This window comes from Aphelocoma coerulescens, chromosome 3, assembly GCF_041296385.1.
Source record: "Aphelocoma coerulescens isolate FSJ_1873_10779 chromosome 3, UR_Acoe_1.0, whole genome shotgun sequence".
Classification (NCBI taxonomy): domain Eukaryota; kingdom Metazoa; phylum Chordata; class Aves; order Passeriformes; family Corvidae; genus Aphelocoma; species Aphelocoma coerulescens.
In genome coordinates, this window is record NC_091016.1 from 110,743,641 (window position 1) to 110,762,748 (window position 19,108).

The following is a 19,108-nucleotide window of genomic DNA, read 5'->3' on the forward strand; positions in this document are numbered from 1 at the left end:
GGTGGTTTGCTGAGCCACTTCTGGGGGAGCTGCAGGGAAGGGAGAAAGGCATCTCCTGGCTGAAGGGATGGTGGAGCTGTGTTTGTCAAGAGCTGCCCTGGGAGTTTATTTTTGCATGAAGGATACTACATTTTTTTTGTTTGTTTGTTTGTTTTGAAAACCTAATGATACTGTGTAGGCAATGCACAGGTGATTAAAATGTTCATAATACTAAAACATTTATGAATAAGTTGACGAAAGCAACAGGAAATTGCATCATTTTCTCTGCTCTTTAGAGGCAGGATTGAAATTCCCTGAAGTTGTGGTCAGTAAGGTGTTGTGGAGCCTGGTTCTGGTCCAAGCTGCCAGCAGGGACATTTATGTTATCCATGTGAGCTAGATTTGTTTTACTCTACCTTGTTTGAGCCTCCACGAACCTGCCTCACTTGTCTTAAATCCAGAAGCTAATGATTTGGAAAGATTGGTCTGAAAATCCTAAGTTTTATCAGTGATTTCATATCATTAGTCCTATCAATGTCTCTGTATTTACATTGCGTATTTATACTTCACAGCTTGGTAGTTCTCAGAGGTTTAGAAACCTCCTGGAAAAATTTGCACCAAGCAGTGAAGCAACCTGATGGGGGAATCAGTGGCTTTGGTCCTTTGTGATCTCAGTTTTCTGGCCTGTTTCAATGTATTTTTCCACAGCTTGCAAGAGATGGTGCTTGCAGGTGCAGCTATGGGCTGGTGGAGTAGTATCAGGAAGGTGTGGGCTTGCCAAGTAGTGGCTTGCACATCTGGGGTGGCTAATGAGAAGCATTTTAAAGACATTATAGGATAATGGATATTACATCTGTGCATAAAAGGTACTTTAAACAGTGCCTGGAGGGGTTGCAGGTTGCCCATCTAGCTGGCAAAGCATCTGAATGTCAGAGCTGCATGGGGAAGCATCTTGCCATACTTGGGACTTTTCTGAGCAAGAATAAAGTTGATGGATGTAACTTTGTGGAAAGAGAAACATGGCTTGTGTGGTGCAATTAGGCAATCTGTGTTTCTTTCCACCTACTTTTTCCCAAAAGAGAGTACCAGCCCTGGTGGCTCTGTCTCGGCTGTAGGGCCCTGGGCTGTGGCCATTGAGCACCAAAGCTCCCAGGGAAGAGATGCTCCAAGGGAAGAGGTGTTCCTGCATTGACTGGAGTAGTGACACGAGGGCCGGGTGTTTGTTTAGCAAGGGCTGCCATCACCTCATCCTTGCTGCTGTTGCAGCCCAGGGATGGCTTATGGCTTTTTGTGATCTGCAGGTTGTCCATCTGCTTGGTTTGCCTCTGGGGAAAGAACTGATTCTAGCACAGGGACGCTCTTTGGTGTATCTGGCAGTTTTAACTCCCCTTGAATATTGTGACTAATTGCTGCAGCAACTGAATTTGGTGTCTGAAGGCAGCACTGCAGTCAGGCATGATGGGAGGGGACAAAACTCTGTTTAGCTCCTTTGAACACTTCTTTTAATCTGGCCCGTTTGGCCAGTTTTGTTGTTGGATGTTTGGTTGGGTTTTTGATATTTTGAGCTGTGTATGTGTTTGTGGATTTGTTGCTCTTAGGAAAAAATAATAATTTTTGCCTCTTTAATGTAATGTAATTAGACGGCAGAGCAAGCTATTGAATGGCTCTGGCTAAAGCTGTGAAAAAGTATTTTTAACTTCGTGCTGTTGTATGAAGGGTTTTCCTTTTTCTGCCTTTATGATGCTGACTGCCCTTTTATATTTTAGCATCTGTTCCTGTAAGAATGTGGAAGGAAATGAGCTGGCTCAGCAGAAACTGAAACCCAAACTAATCTCACGCTGTAGTAAATGCTCAGTAGTCTCATTGTCCGTGGGCACTTCAGCAGCGAATCCAAGGGGGAAAAAAGCAAAACCAGCATTAAAACCTGAAATAGATGGCAGAGAAAGCACCAAAGCCCTGTTGTTGTTTTCCCCAGCATCCCACGGGCTCCACTCTTGTGCCCCGTGAGCAGAAAGCCCAGCAGCAAAGCACTGCGTCTGTGGCTCGGGGTGCGGGGCTGGGTCCTGCCGCCCGGGTGCTGGAGCCCGGCTTGCGTCACCTGCCCCAGCAGCGGGGCAGCCGGCCCCTGCCAAAGCTCCTTATGGGCTTTGCCAGGCTGGCTGCCACGCGTCCCGCAGAGTCCTCCCGTCCTTTCACCCCGTGCTTCCCCGCTTACATAACTGGCTTAGGTATTACACTCCCTGCCCTCCTTGCCACTCCTGCACCGCTCAGCCTCTTTGTTCCAATAAATAGCTCTTCAGCCAAGTCACTCCTTAGGTGAGGCTGGAAGTGTTTTGAGGCAGAGGCACCAAGTTTACATTCTTGCCTATTTAATTTTGCAGATGTTTCATACCTAAATTCACTGGGATTATTTAATGAAAGTATATGGAGAATAACATTTCTCATTTAAAAAAAAAATCATGATAGCTTGTGAACCCATGGTGCTTTCTCTGGTCAGAAACTGAAAGTGAAATGGATTTTTTTTAATTGCTTTATCAGACTGAGAGAAGTGTAGAGATTAGTAGAGCATACACAGAAGGAAGTAAAGCAGCTCTTGAGTGTTTTAATAATCTGAGTAGTTAATATGTTTAGTATGAGTTGTCACTGAACCTTCAGTTTGGCACTTAGGGTTTTAGTTTGTTAAATACAAATAAATAAAGCATGGAAATGGAGTTTCTAACTATTGTGGTCCATAGCTGTGCATGCATTCTTCATTCCCTCAGGCAGGATTGCTCAATCCATGTTGGTATTCCTCAGCTGGGCTTTTCCGTGCAAGGTGTTGACATATATGAGTGAGGTGTTCCTGCCCCTCTACTCTGATGAGACCTCACCAGGGCACTGTGTCCAGCTCAGGAGCCTTCAGCACAGGAAAGGACATGAACCTGTTGGAGCGAGTCCAGAGGGGGGTCATGAAGATGGTCACAGGGATGGAGCTCCTCTCCTATGAGGAAAGGCTGAAAGAGTTGGAGTTGTTCAGCCTGGAGAAGGCTCCAAGGAGACTTCATTGCAGTCTTTCACTATGAAGGGGCTTATAAAAGTGATGGAGAAAGGTGGGTATTTTCAGGGGCCTGTAGTGACAGGACAAGGGGTGATGGCTTTAGACTGAAAGTGGATAAGTTTAGATTGGATATAAGGAAGAAATTTGCTGTCAGGGTGGTGAGAACCTGGAAGAGGTTGCCCAGAGTTGTGGATACCCCATCGCTTGAAATGGTCAAGGCCATGTTAGATAGAGCTTTGAGCAACCTTGTCTGGTGTAAGGTGTCCCTGACCATGGCAGGTGGTTGAACTGGATGATCTGTAAAGGTCCCTTCTGACTCAAACCATTCTGTGATTATGTGATTATTTCAGTGTGATCTGGTGCCAAAATTTGCATTTGTTTACTGGCAAGGGCTGATATTTATACTGTATTTTAACAATTGTTGGCACTACTGCTTGATGAAGGCAAGCAAAATTCCTCTGAGTGGAAAAAATGTTCTTCCAAGTTTAAGACATGAGACCTCTAATATTTTCAGTCAGGGTAAATTTAATGATATTTAATGGACTGGGAGGCAGCAGTAGGAAAAAGGACCATAACCTTTTGAGAGAAAGGAAGCACATATTTTTTTGTTTTGGCTTGCCAAGCATTGCCATTTATCAGGCAGCTCCTCTGTCTCTAGCCCATCTTTAGACCTGCTAAGGACTGACTTGAAAGGACTCTCCATCTCATCAGTGCCGGGTGATGTTTGCTGCTGCAAAATGTGTTTCTGCAGCCAGCTGCCTGGCAAAGCAGGGAAGTACCATCATCTGTCTTTCAGCTTAAATTACCCACTTTTTGGCACAGCAACAGGCTCTTTTTGGCCCCGTCTATGGTGCCTGGCACAGCAGAAGCAAGATCTCAGCTGCCACTTCTCTGCATCACAGGAGGAGCCCTCCAGCATCCTGCTTTTTTGTTGGGGCAGCCACTGGCAGGTGTGATCCCCCTTGCAGAGCTGGAGCAGCAGGCTTTGCCACTGGTTAACCTTAATTTGTATTAGCCTAAGATGTGCTCTCCTAGTGAAAAAATGGGAGCTCCCACTGCTTCTATGGATGCTTGAAACCAGGCTACTCATGTCAAATGTAGCACTGTCTGGTGTGTGTGCATGCCATGGATTTCTCCTGGAAAGCTGCAGGCTTGGAAATGCTGGCAGCAACAGCAGCAGCAAGAAATTGGATGTGTTTTAGTGGGGTTATTTGTGGGTAGAGAGTGGTGCTCTGTTTTTGAGGAGCTCTGTAAGCTTTGCCTGAGGTGCTCGCAGCAGCCCCTGGGGGTTCGTGGTGCAGCCTCCAGGAATGTGCTGCTGCAGCTTCCTCCCTGCTGAAAGGGCAGTGTTGGTGGAGAAGCAGTCGCTTTCCATAGGAAAAGCCAATATATGGGGCGTTTTATGTGCACACACAAATTTTATTCAGTGGCGTGCTGAGACATGTTTCACGGCTCACGTGTCAGCAGTGATGGGCCATCGGAGTGAGTGCCCCGCTGAGCAGACCTGTGCCTGGCCATGGCTGCCTGCATGCCCCAGTGTGCATCCAAACGCCATTATGGCATAGCCCAAAGTTCTGGCAAACTTGGGGTATTTTTGCACAGTTTCTCCCCATCCATTGGCTTGCACAGTGATCCAGTCCAGAGGTTTCTGGTTTGCAGAAGGTCATGTGTTGCTCTGGTGCGAGTGCTGCTTGAAGCTAGGGGAAGGATTGTGCTTGATCCCTGTGGGCTCACCCATGGGTTAGAGCAGCAAAGACACACTTCTTTTGATGTAAAATTTCTTTAAAAAGGGAAAAAAGTGCTTTTCTCAGCAGCAAATCTCTCTTTGACTACAGGCACCAAGTGTGCATGAACGTTTGCTGAACTGCTTCCACTGCCCCTTCAGTGGATCCCAAGGCTCCTCACACTCCAAGTGGGCTGCAGCCCGCTTGTAGCATTCAGGGGTATTTTCAGTCACCTTTTTTACTGCTTAGTAAAGGGGATTTTTTTACTGTATTTTCAGAGCAAACTGCCTGATGGCCTTTTTGTTTGTTTCAGCTGTTCCTCTGACGTGCCAGATCTGAATCTCACCCTTTATGAGGAAAAAACCTCAACTTTATTTTGAGTAAAATAGAAATACGCGTGTGTAGTAGACATATCCTACTGAATAGCAAATAGAGAGTGATTGTGGTCTCCCCTAGCTGAGGGTGTGGTAACATTTGGTTGGTTGTTGGCTTTGTACAACCCTACTGTTTTGTTTATAAAACAGATAGGTTATTATTCCCTGTTCACGCACTGGATGAGTGGTAGAAATGGTCCTCCTCATTCACCTGACACTGAGAGCTGGAGAAGAAACTGGAAAAATCCTTGTATGACTTGTAGTACTAGATTTTATGCATGGAGATGTTCCAGTAATGTGCCGGATCACTTATTCTTGACATTATTTTTTCCTCTGAGTTTTACATCTCATCCATTAGACCTTCTCAGTGGATGGGTTTTGAAGCTCCACATTTGGGGAAGCACAGGTGATGTATCTGGTGCTGTGACACTGCCATTTGCCATCAGCATGGAAGATGGGGATGTCATTCTGAGAGAGCAGGGTATGCCTGAGGATGGCAGGCACAGAAAAGGTGTGAAACACAGGGAAAGTCTGTCCCTGAACAGGAGAGAAGCTGCTCACTGGAAGCGTGGAGGAGAGCCCAGGCAGAGCTGAACACAGATTGACCCAAGGCACTAAGGTCAAAAGGCAAATCCCCTTCTTGGATGAGTTCCCAGTGCAGATAAGGAAACTTGGTGTTGAGATGGTGCGTGCGGTGCCGAGGTCAGGAGGCTGTCACTGCACTAAGTGCAGGGGAGGATTTCTGTGACACAGGGAAAGGACACTGTGTGTCTGAGAGGAGGCAAGAAGAACCTGGTCAGTTAAGCCAGGGAAGCCAAGGCTGATGCGGGACTGATGGCCTTCTATCCGTGTGTGTAGCAGAGGGGAAGTTCTAGAGAAGAGGGTGTTGGGACCAGAGCAGATGTGGTCACCAGCACTGAATACATTTGAGCTCAAGTTGGAAGATGATTTTGAGCCAGTAGAGGAATGAGGTCTTGACTAGGGTGGTGGGAGCAAAGCCTGTCTGGCTTTTGGGATAAAGCTCAGGAAGAAAGTCAGTGAGTGATGCTACATCTGCCATATCAGGGCCTGAACATAGTTTTACCTAAAGGAGCAGCCCATCTTCAGGAATGTTGAAAATAATGAGTATTGACTGCATTAAAGTACAAGTATATTAAGATACATTCACTCTGACATAGCTCTGTACAGAAGCCATTAGGACAAAGCTGAGTAACAAAAGCTAACAGGACATTAGAATAGCTTGGAAACAAGAAGTAGAGAAATAAACTATAATTGCCATGTTGAATTTGCAGGAACAGTGGCATTCAGCATCTTTGCTTCAGTGCATGCCAGTGGTGGATATGCCACTCCTTCAGGGCTGGCACTTGAGCAGGTTTGCCCCTCTCACTCTTGACTGCAAATTTGGTGTTGGCATGGGCTGCTTCTTACTGCACCTTGCCTTATTTCAGCCCAACAGAGTCACCTCAGCTGGGTGCTCACCAGATTGCCATGGGGTATGAATTAGTAGAGAAAATCCAGGAATTTTATAAGAACAGCACATTTATTGAGAGTAGTTTGCTGTCCAGTGAAGACAGAGCCTGGCAGATAATTGCTACAAGAAATAGTTTTGACTCTTTCACTCCTTTGTAAAGCAGGACAGGAGTTGATAACCTTCTCTCCCAAATTTGGACCAAGTGCAGTTTCAATGGCTGTCTTGGCAGGTCAACATCACAGATGTCTGTTCCAAACTGGTGGGTAATTGCTTTGTGCCAAGCCATTGATGAAATAATTTTTTCCTCCAGGAATGTGAAGTTTGCGTATTTGATCCCATTTCAGACCAATACCATTTCTTACTGTAGCAGAAATGTGTGCACAATTCAGTTCTTTCTGACCTGCCTATAGCTTTGTTTTTGTTTTGAGAATATAAGTTGGAGTATATTTTTTCCACATTGCTTCTTAATCTGTCAAGCCTGATATTTTCCAAACCTGTGGTTTCCTTCCTTCTCTCCCTTATTTTCTGTTATTAAGTCTTCCAGACCATTGAAAATATCTGAGATGTAAATTTTAGCAATTTTGGCACAGCACAAGTCGTCTTTTTTGGGCTGTAAGCAATGGGTGCTCTAGCAGACTAAGGACAGGTTGAAAAACAACAAACAGGCTTCTTGCTGTGGGCCAGTGCTCAGGGTGGAGAACAGGGAAGATGAGGGTTATTATAACTGAATATGTACACTAAAATGGATGGATAAGATAATTCATGTGGTACTGTACAGAGGAAAGGTATGCTTTACAAGTATGTATTACAGTATTTAGGATCTGATTCTGTTACATCCAAGCAAAGTAAATATTCCATTGGTATTTGTTAGGAGGGGGGTGATTTTTTGTCATTTCCAGTCATTTGCTCATCAGTACTGTTGCCCGACCTATCGCCCAACCCTGGATCCCATGTTCATGGTCTAAGTGTGGGACCATGTGAGAGGCAGGAAGGAGGCAAGGGGGGAAGATCCCATGTGGCTGCAGAGGTGGGGAGGGTAGGAAAGAGCTGGGGGGGATGGAGCAGGTTGAATGTCTCTGTCCATCAGAATAAAGGTGCTGCTGCAGCCCTATAGGCCATACAAGAAAGGGCTAGAAGGTAAATGGGTCTGAGAAATAGCATGATGTTGAAATGGTATTGCAAAGTGTGAATGTACGCTTTTATTTACCTTTTTCATCAAAAGATGCACTTGAGGGACAAGTCTGGCTCTGCAGCTTTGGTGGCTGAGAGCTGAGAGCCCTGTCTTGAGGTTTTACAGGCTTTTTTGTCTAGATGATACTAGTCACAATGAGACTGTGGGCAGCCCAGCCCTCCCCCCCTTCCCACCAGCACGTTGGGAACTGCAGCAGAGCGGCTGCATTCCCTGGGGGAGAGCCTCATCAGCCTTCAGCCGGGTCCCAGCCAGACAGGACTTTCTTCCAGCAGCAACCCTTTTGGTCTTCAGCAGAGCTCAGGAGTAGGTTTATTTAAAGCCTGGTCCTTTCTGTGGAGGAAGTAGGAAGTGCTTCCTCCCTGTAGATCTCTATCCAAAGCTTTTGTCCACTTTCTTACAGTCCCACCCTGCTTGGAGTCGCTCCAAAACCCAGCACGCCAGGGCTGTGTGCTATTGTTCAGCGGGGTCATCCTTAGCTGCAGCTCCTCTCCTCTTCCAAAACACAGAGTTTTGGCACCAAAATGCTGAAGAGCTCTGTCCTGGGCTATGGGATGTATAAACGGCCATCTGTCTACCCTGCCCCACCATCCCTCCTGCAGTTGGAAATGTCAGTGTTGCAGAGGAAATACGAGGGTCGACCTTTCTTTGGTAGTCTGTTTGATTCTTGCCACTGAGTTTTAGTTGTGAAACTTAAAGGAGGTCTCAAAATAGGTCTGACAAGTCATAATCTCTGCAATAGAGGGTCAAGAAACTAAAAAAATAGTGTTAACCACAAAAATGTGAGAGCCTAAAATGCTTTTAAGGTACTACTGCCTACTTCAGAGCAGGGGCGGGGAAATGTGGGATTATTTCTGTTATGCTGCGTTTATTTCAGAGAAGTCCAGCAGCAGGATCATGCCTGTGTTTGCAGGGGGAAGAAAGAAGAGTCTGAATGACAGGCTCAGTCAGGGCAGGTGCCAGTTGGAGGATTTATCTGGTTCTTCCATGGTCCAGACTGCCTTCAGCTGAACAGATCAAACTTCATCTTCCTCTGGCAGGAACCTCTTCCTCAATGCCAGTGTGACTCCAAACATCTATATCAGTTGTGGAACTGACTCCTCTGACCCTAAGGGTGGTACATTTGCTGGCCTTCGCTTTTCAACATATGTAGTGCCAACAAAGAGCTGTTAGCAGGCTTGAAGGCAAAGGGAAGCGGCCTTGCTGGTGTGTGCTGAAAGATGATGTGTGCACACCCCAGGAGAAAGCATCACTTCAGAAACTTTCAATTCCTGCACCATCCTCCACCATCGGAGCTCTCCTTTTAACCACTGCCGCAGCCTTTAAACACTTTTTTCCTGTTCCTTTCAAGAGGAAAAATAAATGATAAATTATTGTGTTGATCTTACGCAAATGTTGCATTTATGGAAAGATCTTGTTGACACGGTTTCTTGCACAGGATACCTTCTTCTCCTGCAGAAAAGTTGCTGAAAGTTTCCAGAAAACTAGATAATGTTATCCTTGGAGAAAGGAAATTAAAAGGAAAAAAAACCAAAATGCCAGCCTGGTGTGGATGTTGCGTGGATCTTGGTTTGCAAAAGATGCAGAATTTGGTTTAGTAGGATTTTTTTAGCCCTTTTAGAAGTGGAGCAGACTAGTAGTTGATACCAGGTGTAGTTTAGGGTCTTTGCAGAGACCAGAGTGACAAATTAAGAGGTTACAAAGTGGCTGAGGTCAGTATCCTGGTGTGGCCATAGCCAGGAAAGCTTATCTGTCTATGGCCTGATATATTAAAACCTTAGAGATTAGGTGCTCTTTTTTGCATTTGCTGAAATGAAGTTCATGAACACCCGTCCATCTGAGAGAGTGATTTTAAAGGGGGTATCAGGAGTAGGTTTTCTCCCCCATCCCCTTCTCCTCATGTGAACATGAATGTCCATCTTCAACATCACTGTTGAGAGAAGGCACATTTCCTGTTTTTGCAATCGAGACCTTCACCGATGCGGCACCAAGGCGGTGGGACAGGATGTGCCCCGTATGTGGTCTCAGGTGGTCAGCTGTCCTCATCCCACGCCTGTTGGGATGCTTCCTGCTTCAAAATCATCACATCTCCTTCCTGTTACTATACCCAGTTAGGGAGGAAAATGCACCCATTTGGCGACTACTGGCATCACTTAGATATAAAATTCAGCGTGATTTGATTTTCCATTTGCTTCTTACCCAGCCTGCTAACAGAGGCTCAGCTCCACGCAGCCCTCACCCGCGGCGCTCAGAAAAGCACATTTGGTGTAGGTATTGCTGGGGATGGAGCCCTGTGGTGGAGGTTAATGAGAAAAGTGATGTCTTGAGTGCAGATTGCATGGTTTGCTTCCAAGATGATTTGCATTGAAGTGTTTAATCCTACACAGAAATGCCAGGAGAGAAAGGATTTTCATAGGGCTGTTCTTGGTGCCCTTAAAAATACCATTGTCTCTTCTTTCTCCTCTGATATGGAACACTCCCTTTCTTGGAGACAGAGTGTCATATTGTTCTTCTGCATAATTTATAGTGAATGCACTTAAGAGCAAATCAAACTCTTGAGTGTTCAGGATTAATGGAAGTTGCAGCCACTAAATGTGTGGGCTGGGAGTGGAGGTGTCCTGCCTGTGCTGCTGCACCAGCTTCCTCTTGGTCTTGACTGCTGGGAGAGTCCAGCCTGTGCTGTCTCTGGCAACTCAATGAAGGGGTGGTGCCCATTTTTGTATGGATTTTAGAGGAACTAGTCATAAAATCATATGGCTTCTTCTGCTGTTTTCTTGAGATAATTCTCCCATTTTTAATGATGGAAGCTGAGGTGAGAGAAGGTATTACTGTATCACTGAGCATCATGCACAGCCAGAGAAATGGTCTGTCATATCCCTGCTGGTCAAAATGGCCCTCTGCATTCAGGATCCACCTAACAGGAACACCAATGCTCTGCTCATCCCTGTGATCAGTTTGTCTGGAGTTCACACCATCAAGTCACTGCCTTGGGCAAAAGCCCACAACTGCCCTTGCAGGTGGTTGCCTGTGGGAAGCCACCAGCCCGGGTGTGCCTTGCCACAGGCAGTCCTTGCCACCCAGGGAGGACAGCAAGACATTGCAGGATAGCTGGGTGTCCACATCCCAGCATAAATGTTGCTGTAATCCAACACAAGGTGCTTGCCATTGTGTTCTCAAGGCATGAAGGCTGCCCTGATAATAACCTGAACACAAGCCTTGCGTCATGTTCCTGGTGTGATGCTTTTGTCCATGGTGTGTCCTGGGGCCATGGATTTCCTGCACAAGCTAGTAGTCACTGCAATTTTGGCTCCTTGATTCTAAAAAAGGAATTTTTTAAAAACCCTGTGAGATTGGTACACTCACATGCATGAACCTGAGTAATATCCTTAGCTATTGTAGAGCTTGGGTTGATTCCTACCAGCAGAAAATTTGGTCTTCTGCTCCTTGAATTGCTACATCCAGCAGAACAGGGTTCCTTCCTTATGGGTGGGATGCTGTTCTCATGTACTTATTTCAGTCTCAGTTTTTAATTTACATCTTTGTAAGGAAAAAGTCCAGAAAAGTTAAACTCTAGGTTTGCTATTAGATTTGAAACTTCAGTGGTTTTTTTCATTCAACAAACAGGAAAATAAAGGTGTGAAACAATTTGATTACTGTATTAGTGTTTACCACTGAAGGGAAAATAGACCTGTTTCAAGAAAAATTTTGGTTTAGTGGAGTGTATTTTTATGAGGAATTTAACTAGTGGCTTTCGTGCTATTTTGAAGTGATAATAATTTTTTTTAAAAAAGATACTTTAGAAATCTAGGTTAATAAAATAAATGGATGCATTTATATTAGATTTAATATTTTCGGAACAAAACCCCCTCATGTATTAGTAGTAGAAATTGTTAGCAATAGCTATATATTTGGAGGTTGAACATGTTGGTGACAAAGAATCTTTCTCTTTTGGTGATTGGTTTTTTTCCCTGCAGTGTATCTTAGTACTTTTAGCTAATGTTGAATTTTTGTTAAAGGTAGCTGGTTGGCATATCTCCAAAGCCACATTTTGGAGCATCTTTTCACTAAGGATGCGCCTGCTAAAGAATGCTTTTTTAATTAAATAAAAAGGTTTATTTTCACTCTTTGAAAGCAAAACCATCTCTCTTCCCTGCTCTGTTTCAAATTAGCTACCCTGAAATCCCCATAATTCCTCTAAGCTGTTATCTCAGTGCAGTACCTGCAGCTGGGGAATGGAAGGATGTCAGATCTTTTCTTTGTTTTTTATTTAGGCATCATTAGCAGTGAGGATGGTCTTGCAGACCATGCCTGAGGGCTGGTTATCATCTGTTGTTGTCTGGTTAGCTGGTGGCATTGTCCCCAAACTCTCCATCTTCTCCACAGGAGTGTCTCTGATGCTGCGGAATTTGCTCAGGTGCCATTGGCTGGCTCTTGTTACTGCCAGAGTTTGACTAATTCTTCTGAAATTTAATCTGGGTTCCTTTCTCTCAGGGCTGTGATTATTCTGTAGAGAATTTTTCTGTGATTTACCTTCATCAGTTAAATAAAGGCATCCTAGGAAACTTGTAAAATCTAATGACAAAACCGCCCAACTGTGCTACTTCTGTGGTTTTAATTATATTAAAAATACAGTGCCTTGTGCTAATTTTCATCACTTTTCTTCTCTTTTTCTAAAAATGTTCTCTCTGATTTCCCAGTTCCCATCAGGCACCTTCCCCTATCCTCCAGGCCAGCACTCACTGAGTTTTATTAAAAATTATGTATCACAGTAGTATATTCAGTGAACATGACGTGGGTTTTTCCTCATGCAACCGAACTGTCTCAGAAAAAGACCTTGTGTGCTAAGACTTTGTGAAGACAGGATTTCCTTGATCTGCAATATTGTGTAAACAAACTGTAATTTTTTTAAGCCTTACCAACTTTGCACAGCATCTGAAAAAATCGGACTGGCTGCTTCTCCCTTGGTTTTGTTTAAAAAAAAAGGACAAAGGGAGGAGATGAGGAAAATCCACTCATGATTTTCTTTTCCTGTCTGCAATCACAAGCTGCATTACTGCCTAAACTGCTCCCACCCAAATTAACCCAATTTCCTAATTTACTTGAAATATTTCTGTGCTTTTCTTACTGCATTGGGAATATATGCCCTTTACAGTAATGAACTCTCCTCCCTGAGCTGGAGAACATCATGGAGAGCTCCCCAAGGATCTGCCACTCTTCTGGTCCCAACATGGGTCTCATTTCTTACTCATTAGCAGCAATTCATGAATATTTGGGGGTAGTTTGTGCTTCTTTTCAGTAGTTTGTAACCATGACATCCATGGCAAACTTTCCTCTGCTGGTGGGGGTCAGTGTTGGTGGGCACTGCAGGTAGCAATGGCTGCAGCAGGTGTCAGCACCCCATGGCTCCTTGCTGTGATTCCAGCACCTGGAAAGATCCTGCCACTGTGATCTGCAAATGCCTCTTCACCACACTCTTATGATCTGAACGTAAAATGGTTCTCAGGTTAATGTACTGATGCTCTATGTCAGTGACTAATTTTTCCCTGTAAATCGGGAATATAATCCTGAATAAAGTGACTTCAATAGATGGGGGCAATCCAGACACCTGTAAGGGAATTTCTTATGTTTCAGCCTTTGCAGCTGACTCCATGAAATGAACATGCCAGCCTAGAAATATTAATCTCACACAGTCATTTGCAGGGTTTGGGTCTTTGTAATCATATCTTTCTTTGGCAAGGTGGGGGGTAGGTGGTTATTCAGAATGGATTGTCATCCCAGACATGGAATCAGGTTTTCAAGACCACACAGTTCCTGGGTATGTGTTTATGGATAAACTTCCACAGTAAGGTGGCTCAAGGTCTCTTTACCAATTCACTCCACCTTCCAGAAGGACATTCAGTGGGCATATGTGAGTTGTTACTAAGTTTTCTGAAACTGAAATGTGGGTGGTATGCAGGGTGGTCCTTCCCCTTCACCCACTATTTTTAATAAACTTCTGGAAAGGATTGAACTTGAAAGTAAGTTGCAAATAAGCAATGTTTCTTATATAAATAAAAGCATAGATAGTCACTGAAAGTAAAAAATTTAGAAAGACCATTTATTTATTTAGAGTGGTCTTTTCTTCACTTGGCAGGTTTTGTTTCTCCTTCTGTTTCCCTGAAGGCAGCAGCAGAAGCAACTTCAGCCCCTCTTGACACCAGCCTTTCGCATCTCAAACCCTGCTGGGTTTGAATTTTTCAAGGCATTATTGATTAATGTTTTTTTTTTTTTTTTATTTCGCTGCTTCTATTAGTAGCTTTTCAAGAGGTGAAGATCCTCCTTTTTGCAACTGAGACTTTGTCTAAAGGTGTTACTTTTGGCCCTGTGTCTGCAGCCTGGGAAAATGAGACAGGTGCTGCAGTGGCTGGTATGTGGGTGTCAGCTTTTGCCGCAGGGCAGGAAAGAAGTTCACATGAGTTTACCAGGCAGGACCAGATATCTATAGCAACGTATTTGTATATCCTGTGCCTTCTCTGTTGCAACATTCGTTGCTTAGGATACTGACATTAAAACATGTAACAAAATCTGCTCTTCACTCTGGAGTTCATTATCTGTCCCAGCCCATGTAACTGCGCATTTTCCCCCCCAGCTCAGAGGAGAAGCACTGACCAGCCCTCGGCAGTGCATGGTCCAGAGGATGTTGTTATAATCCTGTTTTGCAGCCTGTTGCTACGTGATCATTTTTTACCTAAACACTTGTCACTAGCTGGGGTGTCTGGGAACTCATCTCCCTCTTGCAGCTTGGCCTTCGGGAGCCGGAGGCTTCTTAAACACATCTGTGTTGGCTGAGTTGGTGTGAGCTGGTGCTACCGGTGCATGAAATGTATTCTCGAGGGTGTGTTCCTGAACTGTGGCAAACAGATCTTTGGTGGCTGAGCCTTGCATTTGGACTACCTGTGGGGAGTTTTTTGTGGGGTTTTGGTTGGTTGGTTGGTTGTTGTTGTTTCTTGACGGGTTTTTGTTTGGTTTTTTTAATACAAGGATCAGAATTTTATAAATAGAGCCTCAGTGACAGAGCTCATTTATTACAAAAATCTTCTACCCCTGTTGAAACGGTTCTTGCATTTCAGACCAGCCCAGACCAGTGTTTGCTGCCTGGCTTAGGCTGTTCATTTTCTTTGGGCTCCTGCCGTCCTGGAGGCACTGTGCTACAGCTCCATGACTTTAACAGATTCGACACACTTATTCTGCTATATAAGTGAGCACTGCAAGAGAAATGGTGCTACACTCCTCCCTCCCCCCCCTCAAAGCAGATAGCTCAGATAATATGAAGAGTATTCATTCTGTTTCTCTGTGCACTGTCTTTCTCAGCTGGAGAGCACCTCTGTCCTATAGACAGGCATTTCATCAATTTTCCTCTTTTTATTAGCATTAAATTAGTATCCAAGGGGGTTTGCACAAGGAAATACATCTCTAAGGAGTTATTCCTCCTTTTGCAGCCATGACTGATTCACTAAGAGGATCCCATCATGAGCTCATTTCAAGGCGGTTTTGCTTTCACAGGCTTTGCAGTAAAAAGCTGGTTTGGTCTCTGGCTCTCTGGGTTACATGATCACAGCATGCTTCTGTAACCGGTGGTTGACAGAGAGTTCTTATGAAAGTGGGATGCACTGAGCTTTGTTACGAGCATTTCAAATACTTCAGTGCGTGGATGCTGACGGCCAGTCCATCTGTTGGTAAAAACACGGAATTGCTACTTTAGCTGTTTCAGACTTCGCTAGTTACTCACCCCAGTGATGCATGACCCCGAGTTGTGGTTTAACCCCAGCTGCCAGTGGGATGAGGAGGAGAACTGGGGGGAAAAAAAGGTGAAATCCGTGGGTTGAGATAAGAACAGTTTAATAACTGAAATAAAATAGAATTTTATTGTAATAATGATACTAATAATTGTAATGAAAAGAGAGATAATAAAAAGCGAGAGAGATATAACGCCCAAGAGAAACAAGGGAAGCACAGTACAATTGCTCACCACCTGCTGACCAGAGCCCAGCGCATCCCTGAGTGGTGATCAGCCCCCTCCCCAGACAATCCCCCCCCAGTTTATATTCTGATAGTATGGAGTATCTCTTTGTTCAGTTCAGGTCACCTGGCCTGGCTGTGCTCCCTCCAAATGTCTTGTGCACCTCCTCACTGGTAGAGCATGGGAAGCTGAAAAGTCTTTGACTTGGGGTGAGCACTGCTCAGCAACAGCTTAAACTTCAGTGTGTTATCAACATTATTCCCATTAAATCCAAAGCACAGCACTGTGCCAGCTACTAGGAAGAAAATGAACACTGCCCCAGCTGAAACCAGGACACCAGTGTGTGTCTTGGCCTCCGTAAAAGACCTTTTTGCTCATTGCTAGGCTTTTGCCATGAGATTATTGCTGATTTTTTGTAAGCCTAGAAGGACAGAGGTTACTTTCAGGTGGGAGTTCTCTGGCAGCTCAGTTTTGAGCCTGGCTAGAATTAAAGGCAGGCAGCAGCACCACATAATTTTAACAAAAATTTTTGTGTGAAACTGGAACAAAAGTGCATCTGCATTTTCTGCTGTTTAAGCCTTACATGGCTGAGCATCTCTTTCATGAGCAGTGATTGACTTGCAAAGTCCTCGGCTCTGCATTTAGACTACCAAGCTTTTCCTTATCTGATCACCTCAAGGGCATTCCTGTGATTGTTTTTCTTACTGCTGTGATAGCGCCAGATGCTCTGAGGGCTTTTGCTCATCCAGGTAAGCAGGGACAGACCTTGCTGCGGTGTACGTGGCATTGCTTCCTTGGATTTCACCCTGGTGTGATGGAAAATGAGGGAAAGGCACACTGTGTTGGAGTTAGGTCTCTGCTAACTGCCCAGGGCAACGTTGGGTGCAAGGATGTCTCTCCTGTCTTGCCTTCTACACCCACTGCAACAAGTGACTTAGCTGGTTAAAAAAAAAAAACAAAACAACTAAGCACAGCCCTAATCACAGGACTGACCAGACCATCCCAGCCCTGCTCCCTGTGATTTCCATTAGCAGCCATCCTCTGAGTGGTCTTGTGGCTAAATCAGCTGCTGAGCCTCTGGAAAGTGATTTGATGAAAGCATTTTATAGCAATCGAATGAAATGTCAGTTGGATGCCAGCAGCAGGGGTTGCTGTCATGATTAATGAGATATTTAGGCATTTCATTTTGAAGGAGCTACCTGCAAGACAATTTACATCAAAGCTGTTTTTTTTAGATGGGCTTTAATAAATTAATGTTAATGTTGGTTATTTAATTATTCACATCAAATTGGTTACAACTGGAGGATTGCATTTGGGCTGAACACGTTATGAAGCCTTTCCAAAAGCTCATATGCAAAAAAAGGTTGTGTTCAGAGCATTGCACATTTTCTGCTACAACACGAGGTGGAAGAGGAGGAAGGGTTGAAATAGCCGGTAATCTTTTGAATGCAAAGATTGCTTGAGTATAAAGCTTTTGAAGCTGATATTTAATGAGCATCTCTTCAAACAGGATGAATCTACCACTAGGAGAAGCAGTGAAATGTACTAAGTGGAATTATCACCTTATCTCTCTGTTGTCTAGGGGTCTCTACTTTTAAGGGAACAGAAATAATAAAGGTATTACAGGAACAGGGAGAAATTACATTAAACCTTCTCAAACCCCTTTTAACTACCAGTTGAAAGTTCTGCAGTCCTTAACCCTGCGTGTCAGTAAAGCTGAGGTAATTTCTGCTTAAAGCCCAGCTCCTGCATTAAGTGGGCTCTACTGTTCCTCCTGTCCCTCTCTCAGGGAATTCTGTGGCAGTGGTTGGTGAGGCAGGGACTGCTTTTCGACCCAGACACTAGTTCTTACAAAGCACCTGGGAATCATGGAGTGAAGGGGTTCACTGAAGGAGTTCAGTGGAAACTGAAGACACCTCCTCACCCAAGGACAGGAACATACTGTTACGATTTCTGCTCTTTAAAAAGAAGGACCACATCTGATCCATTATTTGCTCCAAGCTGCTCTTTTCTGCAAATTGACTTCAGCAGAGTAGAATATTGTGTTTTCCACCCTTGGCACTGTATGGATGACTATCTGGAGCAGAGAAGATTCAAAGATGGAAAGGCTGTGGCAGTAGCTCAGTTAGTGTTTTAACTGGAGGGCAGCCTGATGTTCTCCTAGGGGTGATGCTGGCAGGGACCAGGAGCTGTAGCATCCCTGCGTGTTGGGGGCAAGCAGAGGTATGTCATGTATGTCGAGAAAGCTCTGCAGTATAATGGACAAAAGTAAAGCTTTGGAGTTGAAATATTGGCAGCTTTTCTTGCAAACAGAAGTGCTAATGATAGCAGAGTTTTCCGTTAAGCCCGATGCACTGAACTAACGAGCAGCTGGCTGGGTTTTGTCTCTGAGCATTAAGCCACAGAGCAGGATGTGGATTTTTTACATTGCTGAGGCAGTGCACAGACTAAGTGGAATACAAATAAAACAAGCTTACATTCTGCTGTAGAGCAACTTATTTTTTGCTGACCTTTAGCATTTTAAATTTTTTGGGGTTTTTATGCATGCCTGGAATTTTTATTCTCTGGGAAGTGCTTAGCCCATTTTTCCTGGTCTCTGCATGCTTTGCTGCTCAGCTCTTTCAGTTTCCAGGTAGTCTGCAGTGCTGGCCTGTTACTAACCTGTCTTCTGAGTGAACCCAACAGGCACAACAGTCTGTGCAGAGTAATATCATTTATGCAAGCCAGTCACAGAGGTTTGGATGTGACTTTGTGCACACTTGTGAATAAACTTCTTGAATTTGGGGAAGGACAAGCAGCTCAGCCTCTAGCTTGGCAGCACAGTTTGATATTGCTGGGTAGCCATGAAAGACTGCAAGGGATAAAAGCCAGAAATTACCAAGGTTTTGGTTTTTTCCTGTTGTTGCTTAAGTGCAGACTGACCATCTTTCATTTTGCTGAAGCAGCTCTCCTGTTGCTGGGCAGTCTCACCTTGTGTGGCACAACGTGGGTATTGTCAAGGGAGAGGACAGACCCAGTCTTCTCCTGACATCCTGATGAAATCCTGAATTTAAATGCATTTTCGCCCTTGTGGCAGAATATTGAACCTACTGAATAAGCTTCTATAAAAGCATAAACCCCAGTAAACCTGAAAAGAGTTGTTTTGCTAAACATTTTTCTTTAGAAAGCCCTGCTCTCTGATTGTCTGGGAAGGCTGGAAAGCACCTTGTGCTGGTGCTGCTGTTGCAGTGATCCATCTGCTCATGCTGCCTCCACAGTTGGGACAAAGAGGGAGAAGTCTTTTGGGGTGCCGCTGTTGAGCATGGGCTGTGCTGAGCTTACCCTTGCTGCACCCT

General features: G+C 44.6%; 1 protein-coding gene across 2 annotated transcripts in view; it reads left to right on the forward strand.

Annotated features, from left to right (window-relative positions):
- The window catches only part of HPCAL1 (hippocalcin like 1), a 64,064-nt gene that overhangs the window by 38,100 nt on the left and 6,856 nt on the right, over window positions 1-19,108 (forward strand). The window lies entirely within an intron of this gene.